Consider the following 17,832-nt stretch of genomic DNA (forward strand, 5'->3'; position numbering starts at 1 on the left):
CGTCTGTTTTGATCATTTCAGTGGCAGAATTTCCTTACGTTTATTTGCTTGTCTTTGCATTTGTCTTTAGACTGTGGGAGCGATTCTTCCACTGCTTCCTGCCTTCTGAGGCTAAGAGAACACACTTGACAGTGTGACTGGGGTATGTCCTGGGAACCCCAGTTTCAACAACTGTGAAAATGGGTATATATTCATGACCTTATAGTAAGGGTTTGAGAAAGTGTGTGTGTGTGTGTGTGTGTGTGTGTGTGTGTGTGAAAGGAATAGAAATCCAGGGGGTTTTTCTACAATTTACTGATTTTTTATCTGTATGAGTGTTTTTGCATAAATGTAGCATGTATGTGTCTGGTGTCCAGAGACCAGAAGAGGGTATTGGATACCCTGGGACTGGAGTTATAGACCTTTGTGAGCCACCATGTGTGTATCATCAAATCTAGGCTCTTTGGGAGAACAGCTAGATGCCTTAACTAATGAGCCATCTCTCTAGCCCTGGGTTTTTTAAATGTAGGAAATTTGATTATATGCCTAGGCTTATAGCAGTACTCATTGGTGTCCGATGTGTGAAGCAGTATTGATTAACTTGACATTCTGTTAAACCAAGCATGAATGTCAAATTTTGGATGGCTGCTGATTTGACATGGCATTTATGTAATATGTGTAGAAGTGTGTACAAGCTCAAGACTGTCTAACACCCAGAATGGATGCTGAAACTCAATGGTGCATTAATTACATTCATCTCTCATGATCTACATTTTGACTGAAATAATGGAACAAGAGAGAGGGGTTGTCTTTGTCATACAGGAGCAGAGTCTGGAGGAGGGCCAGCCAGAACACATCTGGCGAGTCGTTGATCATGTGGCGCCTCTGTGAGGGCCTTCACATAGCTTGACAGATAAGTTGAGGCAAACTCCTCTCTGCTGCCTCACTAGAGACACACATTAGAACAGAGGCCGTGTAGCAAAGGACCAGGAAACTTGGTGGGATCAACTGCAGGCACAGCTTTGTAGGCTTAGAGTCTTAAAACTTACACTTAATAAGCATTGTCAACCCCTTCAACACCCCTTCTAGCCCACTGTCTGAAGGGAGGGGAGAAAAGATGGTACATAGGACAAGGGGATGTGGACCTGTTTAGAAGCAGTTCTTTGGGGGTGATTCCGGTCTCCTTTTGTCAGGATACCAGCAGTCCCATTCGGTAGAGTCAGGATAGCAAGCAGGAATCAGCAGTGGCGGCATGATCCAGTAGAAGCAGCCAGATCTCCGAGACAGTGGGAGCGACTAGGAGCAGCAGCGACCCCAAGAGACGTTCTCTGTTGTGCTTCTCTCAAGGAAGTGAAAATTGGCACAGACTAGAGGTCAGCTAAGCATTGCAAGGCTAGCTATGCAAGCACACTGTCACTGTCCCTTGAGTCCCCTTTATATTCTCTCCAAACATCACAGTGTCCTCCAAGAGGTCTTTCCTCAGCAAAACACCATGTGAGTCTGCATCAGATGACACAACCAGAAGCTTGCACTTCAAAACTTTTTGGTTTTGTTTGTTTGTGGATTGTGTGTGTGTGTTGTTTTGTTGGTTTGGGTTTTTTTGGGGGGGGCAGGGGAGTGATGTTGGGGATGGAGGAACCCAGGTCCTCTCACACATCAGGCAAGCAATTTCCCCCTGTGCTGCAGACCCAGCCTAAGGTTACTGTCTTTCAAGGGTTATTGTCTTAAAATCGTGATACTTACAGAAGTGCAAGGCAGAGCACCAGAACCGTGCTTGACTCCTCAGTGACACCTGTACTTCTGTGACTGAATGGTCGAACGGCCACCGGGCAGGAGTGAAAGGCACTTAGCTGGGCGCGGTGTTTACCTACACCAAGACTGGTTCTCTGTAAGGCAGTTCAACCACAAACTCTAGAATCCGAACACCCAGGAAGGTAGGCTTGCTCTCAGCTCACGTGGAGTTCTCCGTAGACCGTCTCAAGAAACCTTTTGTATTTCTTTCATGATCTTTTTTTGGTGCCCTGTGCTGGTCTCCTTGGAAGAGGGAACCTCAATTAAGAAATGCCTTTATCAGATTGACCCACAGGCAAGTCTGTAGGATGTTTTCTTGATTGTTGACTGATGTAGGAGGACCCAGTCCGCCATGGGGAGGTGCCACTCCTAGGCCAGGGGTCCTGGGAAATATAAAAAAGATAGCTGGCCTTGATCCCAAGAGCAAGTCAGTAAGCAGACTCCAAGGTTCCAGCTTCAGATCCTGACTCCAGGTGCTGCCTAGGCTTCCTACCATGATGGACTGTGAGGAGTAGTGTAATATGCAACTCAAATATGTAATATGTAACTCAAATATGTAATATGTAACTCAAATATGTAATATGTAACTCAAATATGTAATATGTAACTCAAATATGTAATATGTAACTCAAAATGCAACTCTTTCCTCTCCAGGGTTTGTTTTTTTTTTTTTTTTTTTTTTTTTTTTTTTTTGCCAGTTTTTTCTTTTAAAACCAAATCACAGCAATATAAAGCAAACCAATACAGACTCTTTTTCCTTTTGTGATCATAATAATTTCAAAGAAAGATTGTTTATCATCATCATCATCATCGCAGGGTTGGGGGTTGGAGCTAGGGTCTTATGCACGCAAGGCAAGTGCTCTACCCCTGTGCTATAACCCAGCCTTAAAACAAGTTTAGTCTAATCCTGTAAAATCCAGTATAAAATTAAGTTCTTTCTAGAAGGTGGGGTTTTTTTTAGATTTATTTATTTATTTTATGTATGTGAGATACACTGTCACTGTCTTCAGACATACCAGAAGTGGACATTGAATCCCTGTTACAGATGGTTGTGAGCCACAATGTGGTTGCTGGGAATAGAACTCAGGACTTCTGGAAGAGCAGTCAGTGCTCTTAACCGCTTTGCCATCTCTCCAGCCCACCTCTAGAAGTTTTCATAAGGAATCTGATAGATTATAAAAAGAGTTGTAATCCTGTTGCTAAGAAACCTTTGCAATCACATTCATCCACGTATCTCTAAAGGAGGATGAATTTATTTCCTCTTAAATTCTCCCCAAATTCTTGTTTCCTAGAAGTAACATTTCTCCCCATAAAGCTGGGATCCTACAAGGCAGATGTCAGACAAGCTCTCTAAGCTGTCTTCATGAGTACTGGTGAATGAAGTAAATCGTGTTTTCTTTAGCTTTAAAGTCCAGCTAGACATGGTAGCAATGAGTATAATCTTATTATGTTGGAAACTGAGGCAAGAAGAGTGGTAGTTCGAGGCAAGCCTGGGCTACACAGGTCAGGCTAGCCTGAACTACATATGGCAACCCTATTTCAAAAACTGTAACAACAACAACAACAAAACAAAACCAAAAAAAAAAAAAACCTAGTGGATGGCCAAATCTAATGAAAGAAATATTATCCTCTGGTGTGAACTGAATATGAGTTGTTTCTTGTGTGAATTGAACATGGATTATCTCTGGTGTGAACTGAACCTGGGTTGTCTCTGGTGTGAACTGAACATGAATTGTCTCTGGTGTGAACTGACCATGGATTATCTCTGGTGTGAACTGAACATGGGTTGTGTCTGGTGTGAACTGAACATGGATTATCTCTGGTATGAACTGAATATAAGTTGTTTCTTGTGTGAACTGAACATGGATTGTCTCTGGTGTGAACTGAACATGGATTGTCTCTGGTGTGAACTGAATATGAGTTGTTTCTTGTATGAATTGAACACGGGTTGTCTCCCACAGACACATATTTGGAATGCTTGATTTCCAGATGGTGATGCTGTTTGAGGAGAGCTTGTGGAGGTAGCTGCTAGGTGGAGGAAGCTGGTCCTTGAGAATATATTATCCCTTGCTACTTCCTGCTTCCTGGTTGGCCATGAGGTCAACATCTTTTCTCTTCCCTGTTTTTACTCCCATTTTGTTCTACAGAGTTACATGGGAGCAGGAGGCAAGCAATGATGATTATGCCTTCCAAAGAGCAGGACCAAATAAATCTTTCCTCCCTCCAGACACCATGCCTTCCTCACTGTCTTGGTTACTTTATTATGATGATGATAAGATCCAATGACAAACAACTTGCAGAAGATCCCTTTTAATTGAGGTCTCACGGTTCTAAGAGGTGGGAGTCCATGACCATGACCCTGACAGGCAGGCATGGCACTGGATCCAATCCCCAAGCAGGAGGCAGAGAAGGAGAGGGAGCTGGGAGTGGCCATTGGCTTTCGGAACCTCAAAGCCCACCTCTAGTGACACATCTTCTCCAGCAAGGTCACACTTCCTAATTCTCCTGGAACAGTTTCACCAACCAGGGGGCCAAGCATTTAAACATATGAACCTATAGGGGCTGTTCTCATTCAAACGACCACACTTCCCATGACGTAGTACCTTCCTCAAATCAACTTCTTTAAGTTGTTTCTAGCAGGGCGTTTTGTCACATTGATGAGAAAAGTTAAAGCCAAAATAGCCCATAGTAGAAACCTTCAGGCCAACATTGACTAAAACAAGAATTATCTCTAAGTGATGACTTAAATTGTTATGATTTAATGTATAATTGGTAATCCTTAAGTGGGAAGGTCCAGAGAGGGTGCCAAAGTATAACGACTCAACAGGGAAATGTGCTTGCTTATTCCAAACAATATTCTAAACAAAGACACTGAAGCCATGCCTGACAAAGGTAGAAATAGAGATGTGGGCACTGAGCACAGTGGTCAAGGTTATGTTTAAGGAATTCCGGATTACAAGGAGGAACATACGGGTTATAGACAAAAGACGATTTGAAATACAATGATTGTGGGACATACTCTGTCATGAGCATGGCATGGGGATGCTAAGGAGCAAGCCCTTGCTTCTTTATGATGCTTCATGGGTAACTGTGACACACATGTCCACTGGTAGATTCCTGTCTAGGAAGAACCAGTCAAGGTAAAGACAAGGGAGGAGCCAGACAGAAGGAGCCCATAACACAAGCAGATCAAGCAGCATGGCCAATATTCAGTGCTCATAGAAAACCATGTCAGCTGGGGTGGTGGTGATGCCACCCCAGCATTCGGGAGGCAGAGACAGGTGGGTCTCAAGTTCAAGGCCAGCCTGGTCTTCAGAAAGAGTTCCAAGACAGGCAGGGCTACACAGGGAAACCCTTGTATCAAAGAACAAGAGAGAGAGAGAGAGAGAGAGAGAGAGAGAGAGAGAGAGAGAGAGAGAGAGAGAGAGAGAGAGAGAAGAGGGGGAGGGGGGGAAGAAAGAAAGAAGGAAGGAAAGAAAAGGAAGGATGAAAGAAGAAGAAAAAGAAAAAAGGAAAAAAGGAGAAAAGAAAGAGAAAAGAAAGGAAGACCACGTTAGAAGAGTGTTGGTCAGCATTTTCCTAGAGGATTAGACCAAACTATAAACAGCCAAGGCACTGACAGGCGTCCAGGGCTTCCTTCTGACACTTGCCATAATACTTCATCCACACACGTTAGCCTGCAGACGGCCAGGCATCGCTTTGGATTTGGTGATCTTCCTTCTGCAACTCTTACACAAGCATCAAAGAAAGCAGGACCTCTCCACAATTGTGGGGGAGCAGGACATGACGAGGGGCTCACTAGAATCATCACTGTGATGGGTTTTCCTAACACTTCAAGGGGTAGCATAATAGATTTTGGGGTGCGTGTGCTTTACTATAATGAGGCAGATTTTTTTTTTTTTAAATAGCATTAAAGAAGAGCCCAAGGCAATATTGGTGATACTGCCCAGCCCACTGCTCTTATCCAGAAAAGTGTTTTTTTTTCAAAAAAGAAGAAGGAGAGATGACTGAAACAGGGATTTCTGCTTTTGTTGGAGACTCTGTTGTGTCATGTGACTTTTTTTCTTTTTCTTTTTTGGAAACTGCCTTATGAGAGGATATTTTTCTGAAGCAGACACAGGAGAGGATTTTGTTGAGAACAGACACATGATGTTTGGAGAGAGTGTCAGTATAACCCAACAGACAGTGGATGGTGCTCTGGCATGGGTTAGCCTTGCAGCTCTTTGCTGGGCATCGCTGGGCTTCACTGATGACACCGTTGCATTGATCCACCTTGCTTTCTTCACCGATCTTCGCTTGTCATGGCTTCATGGAGAGAAATGCACCAAAGAACTTCTAGTGGTGTTCCGGCAGCTTCTTGCTGCTTCGGTTGACTCCAGCCAATTCCGCTGACTCCAGCCGATCAGCAGAGCCTCTTGGTTTCTTCTGGATTGAGCTTCTGCTCTGCTGCCAACTTGTGTTTGGGGTTTACTAGTGGACTGGACTGCTAACAACAAAAGATTGGAATTGCCCAAAAGAACTATTTCTAAACAGGTCCAGCCCCCATAACCTGTTAACCTTTATATACATAATATATAATTAAATAAACATACATAATATAAGCATACATAATATATAATTAAATAAACAAACAAACAAATAAATATCTTTAGAAGAAACACACATAGATATTTCAGTGGTTAAAGCACTGGCTGCTCTTCCAGGGGATCCAGCTTTAATTCTCAGCACACACATAGTGGCTCCCAGCCACCTGTCACTTGGGTTTTGGAATCTTCCTCTAAGGTAAAGAAAAGCTACTAAGACCAGGCATGTGTCAGGGAGATTCTATAAGGAGTCCAGGAGAGGCCATTTCATGACACTATAAAAGTCAACTCTGGCTGGGCGGTAATGGTGCACGCCTTTAATCCCAGCACTTGGGAGGCAGAGGCAGGAGGATTTCTGAGTTTGAGGCCAGCCTGGTCTACAAAGTGAGTTCCAGGACAGTCAGGGCTACACAGAGAAACCCTGTCTCAAAAAACACAAAAACAAAACAACAACCTGATTTGGAGATCCCAAGATGTTAAAGAGGCCAGAGCTGAAGCATACCTGCCAAGTGGAGCTGCACACAGGACATGGAACCAGCCCAAAGAGAGACGTGTGTCGTAGTCAGCAAAACTGGAAGAGGAGAGTGATCGGAGCCCTTGACATCTGACATAGAGCTACACCAGACACAGAACTACGAGCTTTGGATTTTCCATGTTGGGTCTTGGTCTCGCTTTGGTCTAGTCTTTCCTCAGGACTCGCTCTTCCCTCCCTTTTGGAATGGCAAATATATACTCTGTGTGATTGTATGTTTTAAGTATGCAATTTAACTTTTGCTTTTACAATAGAGTTAGTTTTAAAAGACTGCCTTAAGTCTCAGAAGAGACTGTGTTGGGACTGTGAAAGACTATGGGGGACTTTTGAAGTTGGACTAAAGACAGTCCAAGTCATTTGAATGAGAATGGCCTGACCGGCTTATACAGTCCCCGCACGCTTGGTCACCATTGTGGGAGGGGTGTGTCACTGGAGGAAGGCTCTGAGGTCTCAGAAGCTCACATGGGTCCCAGGGAATGGTATACCCCACCCCTACCTCCTGCTTGTGGATTGTAGGTAAGCTCTCAGCTGCTGCTCCAGCGCTATGCCTGTCTGTCTGTGGTCATGCTTGCTGTCGTGATAACTCACTAACTTAGGCTCTGAAACAGCAAGTCCTCCGTACATTCTTTCTTCTCTTAAGAGAGAGACAGCAGGCTGGGGGCAAGCCCTTTCCGCATCACCCCTCCTGGCCTCTGCTTCCAGGTTCCTACCTGAGTTTTTGGCTGGACTTTTCTGAGAGTTGTGAGATGAGATAAACACTTTCCTCCCTAAGTTAGTTTTGGTCACAACACTTGATCACAGCCATGGAAACCCTAACTAAGACAGATTGCAGTCAGTATTGTAAGTAGCCCTGAGTCAATTTAAAGTATTACAAGAGACTGTGCGCAAATCAAATATGAGCACTATGCCATCCTATTTAAAGAACTTAAGCAACCACAGATATCTGTATTGGTGGAGACACCCAAATCAAGTCTCACAGACATCTGGGGTGGTTACATTAGAAAGGCAGTTAGAGCAGCCTAAACACAGAACATTGGGTTACTAAGACAGCTTAGTGGGTGAAGGCACCTGAGATAGTCCGAGAACCTCCATTCAATCCTTACAGCTCACACAGTGGAAGGAGAGAATCTAATCCTGAAAGTTGTCTTCTGATTTCCACATGCTTGCTGTGGCACCCCCACACACACACACACACACACACACACACACACACACACTCACACACACACACAAATATGATAATGATGATGATGGTGATGATGATGGTGGTGATGATGATGATGATACGGTGGGTGAGAACTCAGGAGTTAATTCCAACCCCAGGCATGGCTGAACCTAGGTACCTAAGTAAAGTTCTTGAGTACCTGTTTCCTTCTGTCCCCCTGTTTTCTTCCTCGGCGCTGGCCTGCTACTCAGCAACCTACCTCCTTATTCTGTGGCACAACCCCAAGCAACTATAGCTTAAATGCTTCGCATCCCAAAAGTGAGAGGCTCACATCCCGTCCTTCTCTCCAAGGTTCTGATGGTTCTCCCACAAGGCCTTGCATCATTCTCCAGCTACATCTCCTGTCTGAGAGCACAGCTCAGACTGTGCAGTCCCCTACATGCTCAGCCTGGACCTGCTGCCCACCCCACCCCTGAGCTGCTGGCACTGGACCTACCACATTCCTGGGCCTGCAGGCAGCACTTCAGCTGACCCGACAGCATGGCTGCTTCTCTGTGGAGGGAGCCTTCGTACTGAGCCTTACAGAGGCCCTCTGGTTCCGTTTTAGCTCTGCTATTGCCTAGCAGTGACCTTGGGTGGTTATGGCTTCCTTCGGTACTACCACTTCAAAAAGAGAACAAACGGGTGACAGAACTCCTAGTCTAAATTCCCATTATTATATTTAATTAAGTCAGAAAAATGGGATTATTTTCCCTTCCAGGGATCAGAAACAACTGGAAGCAGGCTTTGGTTGTCTCAGTCGAAGGTCTTCTGGTTGCTGAAACTTATTCAATGTAGCGTGGAGAAGATATGTGTGTATGGGGGGGGGAGGGGTTTGCATAAAAATCCTCAGTACCTCACAGACTCCAAGGCCAGTCAAGGTCTCATGAGAGCCCAACCCCAATAAGTGGAAACCCACTAAGAGCTTTTGTCTCCTCCCCTCCCCTCGCCTCCCCTCCCCTCCTCCCCTCCTCTCATCCCTCATCTCCTGACATTGCCCCCATCTCCCCCTCTCACTAGAATTACCTTTACATTTGACTCCTTCACATCAGCACTTTCTTCTCTCTAATGGCCACTGTTTCTCCTTTTCCAGACATATGGGTGAAAATGGTTTTCTATATGGCAGTTTACGCTCACCAACGTCCACTTCACCACAGCTCACAGGCCTATCACCATGTCTGAATCCCAGCTCTCTGGGGACAGGCATCCATTACAGCTGAGAGGGGGTTGCCACTATCACAACGATGTCTTCCGTATAAAGATGGGGTATTCTCAGTGAGCGGGAGCACGACTGAGCGTGCATTCCATACAGCACCTATTTCAACAACTCAGGTAAGTACACAGCGGGTGGGGATGCACTCAGCAGTGAAGAGCACCCTCAATTCTTCCAGAGGACTTGGGTTTGATTTCCAGCACCCATATCAGATAGCCCACAGCCTCCTGGACCTCTAGTCCAGTGGATCTGGTGCCATCTTCTGCACACTGTAGGCACTCCCATACACGTGGCACAAACATGCACAGACAAACAGATAAATAAAGAGAAATCTTTAAAATTACACATGAGTTCATGACAGCCCCATAAAGAAGAGATTTAAAATGTGAGACTCAGGATTTTGTTGTTGTTATTTTTCAAGACAGGGTTTCTCTGTGTAGCCCTGGCTACCCTGGAACTCACTATGTAGATCAGGCTGGCCTTAAACTCAGAGATTCACCAGTCTCTGCCTCTCAAGCATTGGGATTAAAGGTGTGTGCCACCACAGCCCGGCTAGACTCAGGATTTTAAAATAGCAACAAAAACCCTTGGAAGAGGGTGTATTCAGAGGATATAGAATCACAACACAAGTCATAGTAAGCCTTTTAAAGAAATAAAGTTGGGGCCGGTGGCGGCTAGCCACTGCCTGTGGGGGCCAAGGCTTGGACTCCGGGGGCCAGCGCTCCTCCTTGCCAGGCAACAGATGCCCAGCGTCTGTGCAGCGCGGCAGTTGAGAAGCAGCAGCCCCCGAAGGAGTGAAGCACTCGCCGGCGCACCTCTGGATAATGCTCCCAAAGGATATCCCCCAAGATCCAGCAGCTGGTCCAAGACATTGCCAGCCTTACGCTCCTGGAGATCTCAGACCTCAACGAACTCCTGAAGAAAACACTGAAGATCCAGGATGTCGGCCTTATGCCAATGGGTGGCATGGTGCCTGGTCCCATCTCTGCTGCAGCACCGGCCTCTGAGGCGGCCGAGGAGGAAGATGTCCCCAAACAGAAAGAGCGGACACACTTCACCGTCCGCCTGACAGAGGCAAAGCCTGTGGACAAAGTCAAGTTGATCAAGGAGATCAAGAACTACGTCCAGGGCATCAACCTCGTCCAGGCCAAGAAGCTGGTAGAGTCCCTGCCCCAGGAAACCAAAGCCAACGTCGCCAAAGCTGAGGCCGAGAAGATCAGAGCAGCCTTGGAGGCAGTGGGTGGCACTGTGGATCTGGAGTGAGGCATGGTTATGAGGACTTACGGACTAGAGTTCTGGGATCCAGGCAAAGCCTGCTCACCCCGATTCACTCCCAGCTGCTGTGGTGGGAGCAACAGCTAGTGACAGGAGTGACCGAAGTCTCCTGAGAGGGACAGGATGGACCTACTGTGATGGGGTGGGGCAGTGACAACCTTTGCAGAACTCACAAGAGATTGCCTTGGGAGCTTACCAAGTGAACACACCCTCTGGTGGCTACTGAGAAAATATACTATTCAGGCTGGAAAAAAAAAAAAAAGAAAGAAAAGAAAAGAAACAAAGTTTGGAAAATATCACAGCCCAGAGCCCAACACTCACGGTCTGTCGGGGTCTTGCATGGCCTGTGTATTCTTGGCAGTGAGGATACTGAGAGATCCAAATATAGGGATGATGACATTTCTTTCCCAAAGTGACTTAGAGTAGCCAGATGGACCAGTCCCTGCAGCAGTTCATAAGCTAGGCTGCCGTGACTCTGCCGCTTAGAAGGAAGGTCATTGGGTGAAAGCCCAGGCAGAATCAGGAGATTCACCCTCGTCATCTTGTGTTTTGGGGTCATTGCTCTTCTGTTTCTCTCTGCAGACAGCTTTATGACTGAGCTGCCTCCCAGGGACTCATCATAAATGGAGAGCATGGAACTCCAAGAAAGATACACCTAAGCCACCCACAGGCTGGCCTAGCCACACATCTCCTGGACACCAGTGGTCTTCTTTCAGGAGAACAGGGCTGACTGGGTACTGGGGTTTGCAGCAACCTTCAGCACAGGTCGAAAGGCTGCGGCATGCACACACATCACCAGCTTGGGGATCATGCTCTCTACCGAACCCACTGCTTTCCCACCTCCCTGAGGGAAGATGGTCTCATCCAGGGCTGGTCTGCACATACACAGAGCGAGCTAAGCATGTGGCTTGCTCCTGAGGTCCACCTGGCTCAGCCATTCTCCAAAGTTCCTAGTGACTGTCTTTGCTAGTTAGATGTAAGGAATTCTAACTGGCTTGAAACAGGTCTAGACCTGCATAGGGAAGATATGCACACCATTTCCTGCAGGGTAGACCCACACTGGTGAGGTCAGAACCTCTGGGAGCAGCAGTTTGGGATCTAAGACACTGCTTCTTTATTGATTTCGAAATTGAAACAGCATCTGCTCTGAGATGTGCATCTGAAAATAGAGGCAACAATTAAGCCATGAACGAGAGCAGTCAATTCATTGTCCAGGCAAGAAGCCTCTATAAACCATAAACTGTTCATCCTGTCGGTGCAGTCCCTCTGGAGTCTGTTTCTGACCAGGGTCAGAAACACAGAAGTGGATATCTTCCTGATACACACTGTGAGTGACTACCCCTTGGGACCAGCTTCCCAGGGAAGGAAATGGAGACACATCTTGGTCCACAGAGAGGTACATTGACAGTGGGGAGAGGTTATGTGTTTTCCTGGGTAACCTTGCCACTCTAAGCTTTAGAGTCTAATCAGAGGATGTAGCTTTGGCTCTACCCCTAGGTCTGTGTTTCATTTTCTTATGGGTAAAACACACACACACACACACACACACACACACACACACACACACACACACCAAGGTTAGCATTGGTACATATACTCAAAGGTTTAGATGGTGTGAAAAATACCATTGAGGTACATTTCCGAGAATGAGATGCTGAAGATGTTCAGGGGTAGAAATTTGGACATAAAAGTTTTATCTTAAGAATTTTCATGAATTCAATAAAATCTTAAAAACATACTTTAAAAAATTTTTTTTGTTTTGTTTTTTCGAGACAGGGTTTCTCTGTATAGCCCTGGCTGTCCTAGAATTCACTTTGTAGACAAGGCTGGCCTCGAACTCAGAAATCTGCCTGCCTCTGCCTCCCGAGTGCTGGGATTAAAGGCGTGCACCACCATGCCCGGCATACTTTAAATTTTTAAAAAATAGTTTTCCAAAAAATTAAGGTAGATTCTAATCATTTACCCTCTTCCCTTTCCTCCCACCATTGCTCCCATACTCACCCCCCTAAACCAATTCATAGTCATCGTCTCCTTTTCTTTAGTTGTGATATGTGTGTATGTATGCATTACATTATATTATTAGTTGTGTAATATATATGCATTAATATATAATACAATCTGCTAGGTCCACCTATTGTTGCTTGCATGTTGTGATGGTTTGTATATGCTTGGTCCAGGGAGTGGCACTATTAGAAGGTATGGCCTTGTTGGAGTAGTGCTGCAGACCCTCTTGGTCCCTTGTCTGTGCGGAACGGGTCTCTGGTCACAGGTGGGCAAGGAGTCGGTGGGAATTGACAGACAGACTCAACACAAGGGAGTGTGGATCTGAATGTAATTTGTCAAATTGAGCATCAAACTTTTTATACAGAAGAAAATAGGGAAGTTGGGTGACACACTGGCAAGGTACAAAGAGGTTACTGGATTCTTACACAAAACAGAGGAATGCAAACACGGAAGAACTGGCAGGAACCAACTGGGATAGAATTCAATGTTAACAACTGGGATCAAAAACAGCTCCACCTAAGGTTCACTTAATCTTAGAAGCCAGGGGCAAGGGCTTCATGCCCTTGCCATAGTTCCTACTCTAGTCTATTGTATAGTCCGCCTTCCCCCTAGGCCATTGTAAATACTTGTGTATGGGTGTAACTCAGCTATCTATAGTTCTAAGTATCTACTCTGGTTCCTCTTTAGGTCACAAACTTCGTTCTTCTTAGATAATGGTAAATTTCTGTGTAGTGCAATGATTTAGCTATCCATGCCCAAGGTGGGATCAAGGACTGTGAATCAAGGACTGCCTAGAATCTAACTTAGCTATATGTCAAAATATCAATCCTTAGGAGCACTTGTAATAAAGCAATATTAAGGGAAAGCACACAGATCCGTTTACCAACTAAAGCAAGAACATTGGAGCATTCTTTATACAGGATGCCATGATTCCAGGAGACTAAATTTCCGAGAACTTTTTGCCTCGGGACAGCACCCAGGTTTTCGGGGCCTGTTGTGCTTGTCACTACTGGAGTGGATGTAGCAGAGTAGGTGTTTCACTGTGACTGTGGACTTTTAAGACCCTACTCCTAGCTGCCTGGAAGCTAATATTCTGCTAGCAGCCTTCAGATGAAGATGTAGAACTCTCAGCTCCTTGTGTACCATACCTGCCTGGATGCTGCCATGTTCCTGCCTTGATGATAATGGGCTGATCCTCTGAACCTCTAAGCCAGTCCTAATTAAATGTTGTCTTTATAAGAGTTGCCTTGGTCATAGTGTCTGTTCAAAGGAGTAAGACCCTAATTAAGATATGATATGTATATGATTTCTGAGCTTACAGCTTGATATTGGATAACCAATTAAGGAGCTCATCTCTGGGGAAGGTTAATGCATTCTCTCTCTCTCTCTCCATCCTGTAGTCTTTGTCTAGGGGTGGAGCCCCAGTGAGGCTACTACTACATCAATATGTCTGCTGGTGCTGTCCTTGGTTGGTCTAGTTTAGGCAGCCACATTGTTGAGGTACCATGAGCAAAACTTCCCTGGTGTTTCTAGGAGACATCACCTTACAGAAGATGCCCTGGTCCTCTGGTTCTTACGATCTTTCCTCCGCTCTTTTTCCAAGTTCCCTGAGCCCTAGGTGCAGTTGTTCTGTTGTAGATTTACCAACTGAGGGCAGGCACCCCTGGATCAGCTATTCTTTGCAGTTGTGGTTTTCTGTAATGGTTTCAATCTCCTGCAAAGATAAGCTTTTTTGATGAGAACAAGAGCAAGACTCATCTGTGGGTATAAAGATGAGTATTTAGGATGCAGTTAGGAATTAGGCTAGTTTAGCAAAGCAGCAAAAGAAAGGTCTCTTCTAAAATCCATGGCTTCACTAGCCTCCCGGAGTTAGCTAGGTTTCCAGTACTAAGCATGTTTTCCCTCCTGTTGAGCAGGCCTTAAGTCCAATTAGACAGTTGTTGGTAGCTGCCATGATATTAGTGCCACTATTGCACCCTTAGGGATATCTGGTTATGGTTGTGGTTTATAGGCACACCTTTACATCTCATTCATTCACTCACACACTAGAGAAAGAGAACTGTTGGTGATCATAAGGAGATCCCGAGGCTTGTCTTAGTAATTATAGCATAGTGAGACACACACACATAGTGTAGTTTGATGAATGTTATGTGACAATCATCACTCTCTCCTACAGCATTTTCATTAGCTTAAGTGAAATATCCGTTTCATTAGCCATATCCCACTCTCTTAACTCCTGGAAAGCATCAATCTGCCTCCAGTCTCTATATTTAACCTATAAATACCTCATGCTAATGGAATCACAATATGTGGCCTTTCACATCTGGCCTCTTTCACATACAGTGTTTTAAGCTTCCCTGTTGTAGCATACAATCAGTGGTATCAGTTTAGCATTGCTTCTTATGGTGGGATAATACGTTGCTGCATAGATACACCACATTCTCTTTATCTACTCACCATTTGACAGGCTCCTGAGATATTTCAATTTGGGCAATTGTCAACGTGTGTGTGAGCCTTTCTGCAAATGTAAGTTTGCCATTCTTGGGGGTCTACACCCAGGAGTGGAACTCCTGGGCTGTGTATTAAGTCTGTGATTAACCCACGGAGGAGTTGCCCAACTGCTTTACTGTAATTGCTGTGCAATTTACACTTTTACTAACCACACACTTCTCCATCCATGTCTTCACTTATCATTATCTGGCCTTCCCCCTCTAATTACAGCCATCAAAGTGTCTATGAAGAGCTATCTTATTGTGGTTTCAACTCACACTTCCCTAATGACTAAGTTCTCAGTTTTTTTGTGGTCACAGAAGACTAGTCTCATAACGTGGATTTTATTTTAGAGATCTACTACTCTCAGGAGAGCAGAGGTTCTCAACCTTCGCAATGCTGCCACCCTTTAATACAGCTCCTCATGTTGTGGTGACCCTCCAACCATACAATTAGTTTTCTTGCTACTTCATAACTGTTACTTATGAATTGTCATGTAAATATCTGTGTTCCCCATGGTCTTGGGTGACCCTTGTGAAAGGTCCATTCACCCCCCAGAAGGGTTGTGACCCACAGACTGGGAAGTGCTGCAGCAGATAACTGATCACTACCCATTGGCGGATTTTCTACAAAGACAGCATGTGCTTTGTATATCAGCTGAGTACCCAAGCCAGTTATATGTGGCTTGGGAAGTCAGGAGATGAGTGCACATGAATACATCCTAGAGGCTGAGACATTATGCTGGCAAGCCAGTAGACTTACTGTTCAACGCAGGGCTCTCTACTCCTTTATACTAAATGGTGGCTGAAGGCCAGTTAAGCTAAAACAGACACTGGTTGCTGTTTTCATCTCCATTTTCACTCTTAATAAAATGTGTTGGCAAAAAGCTCTCAAGGAAGATGGGTCCCCACTTCTGAAGAGGTTTTTGTTGGGTAATGAGAGCAAAGCACTCTCTGATGATAAGACAGCTGCTGTAATGGAAGGGTGAGATGCTCTTATTAATAAGTCTTCCAGGAGGAGGATTTACCGTGTGGGATCCTGCCCTGAGCAAGTTATTGGTAGTTGAGAATGCACCGCTCACAGACATTAGATCATTTTTAATAACAGCCCTTTCCTCGGCAGAAGCTGGGTCTGTCTAGGCTAAGGCCTGGGCTCTGCCACTTGCTGGCTAGCCTCTGTGAACACCAATTTCTCTATCAATATGGAAATTAAAGTGCCGGTCTCTTAGAGTTGTGTTCAGGATGCGTAAAGATAATCCATTGACCTTCCCTCAGTGCCCGGTGCGTGGACAAAAGACAATCCATGTCTGTTACCTTTGCCTTCCCTCAAACCAGGAATTGAATGATACTATTCACATCGTGGCTTGGGAAAAAGAAAGGCGCCATCCCCAGAGAAGCCATCATTTGGGGGGCTGCCTTCCTAGCTCACAACCATTTCCAGTTCCCTAATAACTATGCGCTGGTCCAAAGTGATGGCCACACAGCAGTCATATCAGGACCCTCAGGCCACTTTTGATTGAATGCAGTCCGTTTCATTCTTGTCTGAGGCTTTGGGAGTGAGATCATAAGACCGATGGGTCAAGCTTATGTAACCATTACTACGGCACATGACCCATAATTGCTGCCAGTGGGTTCTAGCTTACGGTGGGACACATGGAAAGCATGTTCACGGAGCAGAGAGAAGCAGACAGACAGCAGGGAGTATCAATGAGAGGAAAGACCCACATTCTCCCTGTTTCTGGAGCTGTCTGTTCCTGAGGTAGCCCTGCTCTTCTTTTTTATCTTGAGGTACCACAGAGGTAGCCAGCTGAGGTGCCTATGACCTACAATAGCCAACATGGCAAACAATTCCTAAAGACCTTCAGGCCACTTTCCTGAACTTGGCAGGCAAGATCTGTATAAGCCACACACTTAACCAGGCAGGCAGTTGAGTGAGGTTTAATGTTCCATTTGAGACCACCTGCCATCTGATGGCAGCAAAGCAACCACATTAGCTTCGGATAAAGTCAGGCACTTCCAGCTTCTCAGACATCTTAAGCTTCACCCCAATTCAGGACAGTCTCACAGGTGACCCCCAGAATGGCACCACAGGGTTTCTCAAGTGTACCGTAGTGGGGGACATTTAGTCCAGGGTCATCTTATGGTATATAGAATAAATCTTAAGAATCTCATGTGGGCTGGGCATGGTGGTGACAACCTGAAATCCCAGAACATGAGACATGGACACAGGATGATCAGGAGTTGAAGACCATCCTCAACCACATTCTAAGTTCAAGCCCAGCCTCGAGAAGGAGAATATGTCTAGAAGAGTAATAGAAGACTCTCACTTGAAACTAAGCTTGAATGTCAGGAACTCGACTTTCTTTTCTTCTTCTTCTTCTTCTTCTTCTTCTTCTTCTTCTTCTTCTTCTTCTTCTTCTTCTTCTTCTTCTTCTTCTTCTTCTTCTTCTTCTTCTTCTTCCTCCTCTTCCTCTTCCTCTTCCTCTTCCTCCTCTTCCTCTTCCTCTTCCTCTTCCTCTTCCTCTTCTTCTTCCTCTTCCTCTTCCTCTTCTTCTCCTCCTTCTCCCCCTCTCCCCCTTCTCCTCCTTCTCTCCCTCTCCCCTTCTCTCCTCTCTCCCTCCTCTCCCCCCTCTCCTCCCTCTTTCTCCTCCCCCTCCTCTTCCCCCTCCTCCTCCTTATCATCATCGTCATCATCATCATCATCATCACCATCAAGAACCCAGACTTGGAATTCAAGTATCTGGCTGAGGCATTTCAGCATA

The 17,832-nt window shown here is 45.4% G+C and overlaps 1 pseudogene; it reads left to right on the forward strand.

Annotated features, from left to right (window-relative positions):
* Positions 1-8,147: 8,147 nt before the first annotated feature.
* LOC110295614 (large ribosomal subunit protein bL12m pseudogene) lies at positions 8,148-10,832 on the forward strand (annotated as a pseudogene).
* The last annotated feature ends 7,000 nt before the right edge of the window (positions 10,833-17,832 follow it).

The sequence above is a fragment of the Mus caroli genome, unplaced genomic scaffold, assembly GCF_978045245.1.
Source record: "Mus caroli unplaced genomic scaffold, Mus_caroli_1 scaffold_7, whole genome shotgun sequence".
Taxonomy (NCBI): Eukaryota; Metazoa; Chordata; class Mammalia; order Rodentia; family Muridae; genus Mus; species Mus caroli.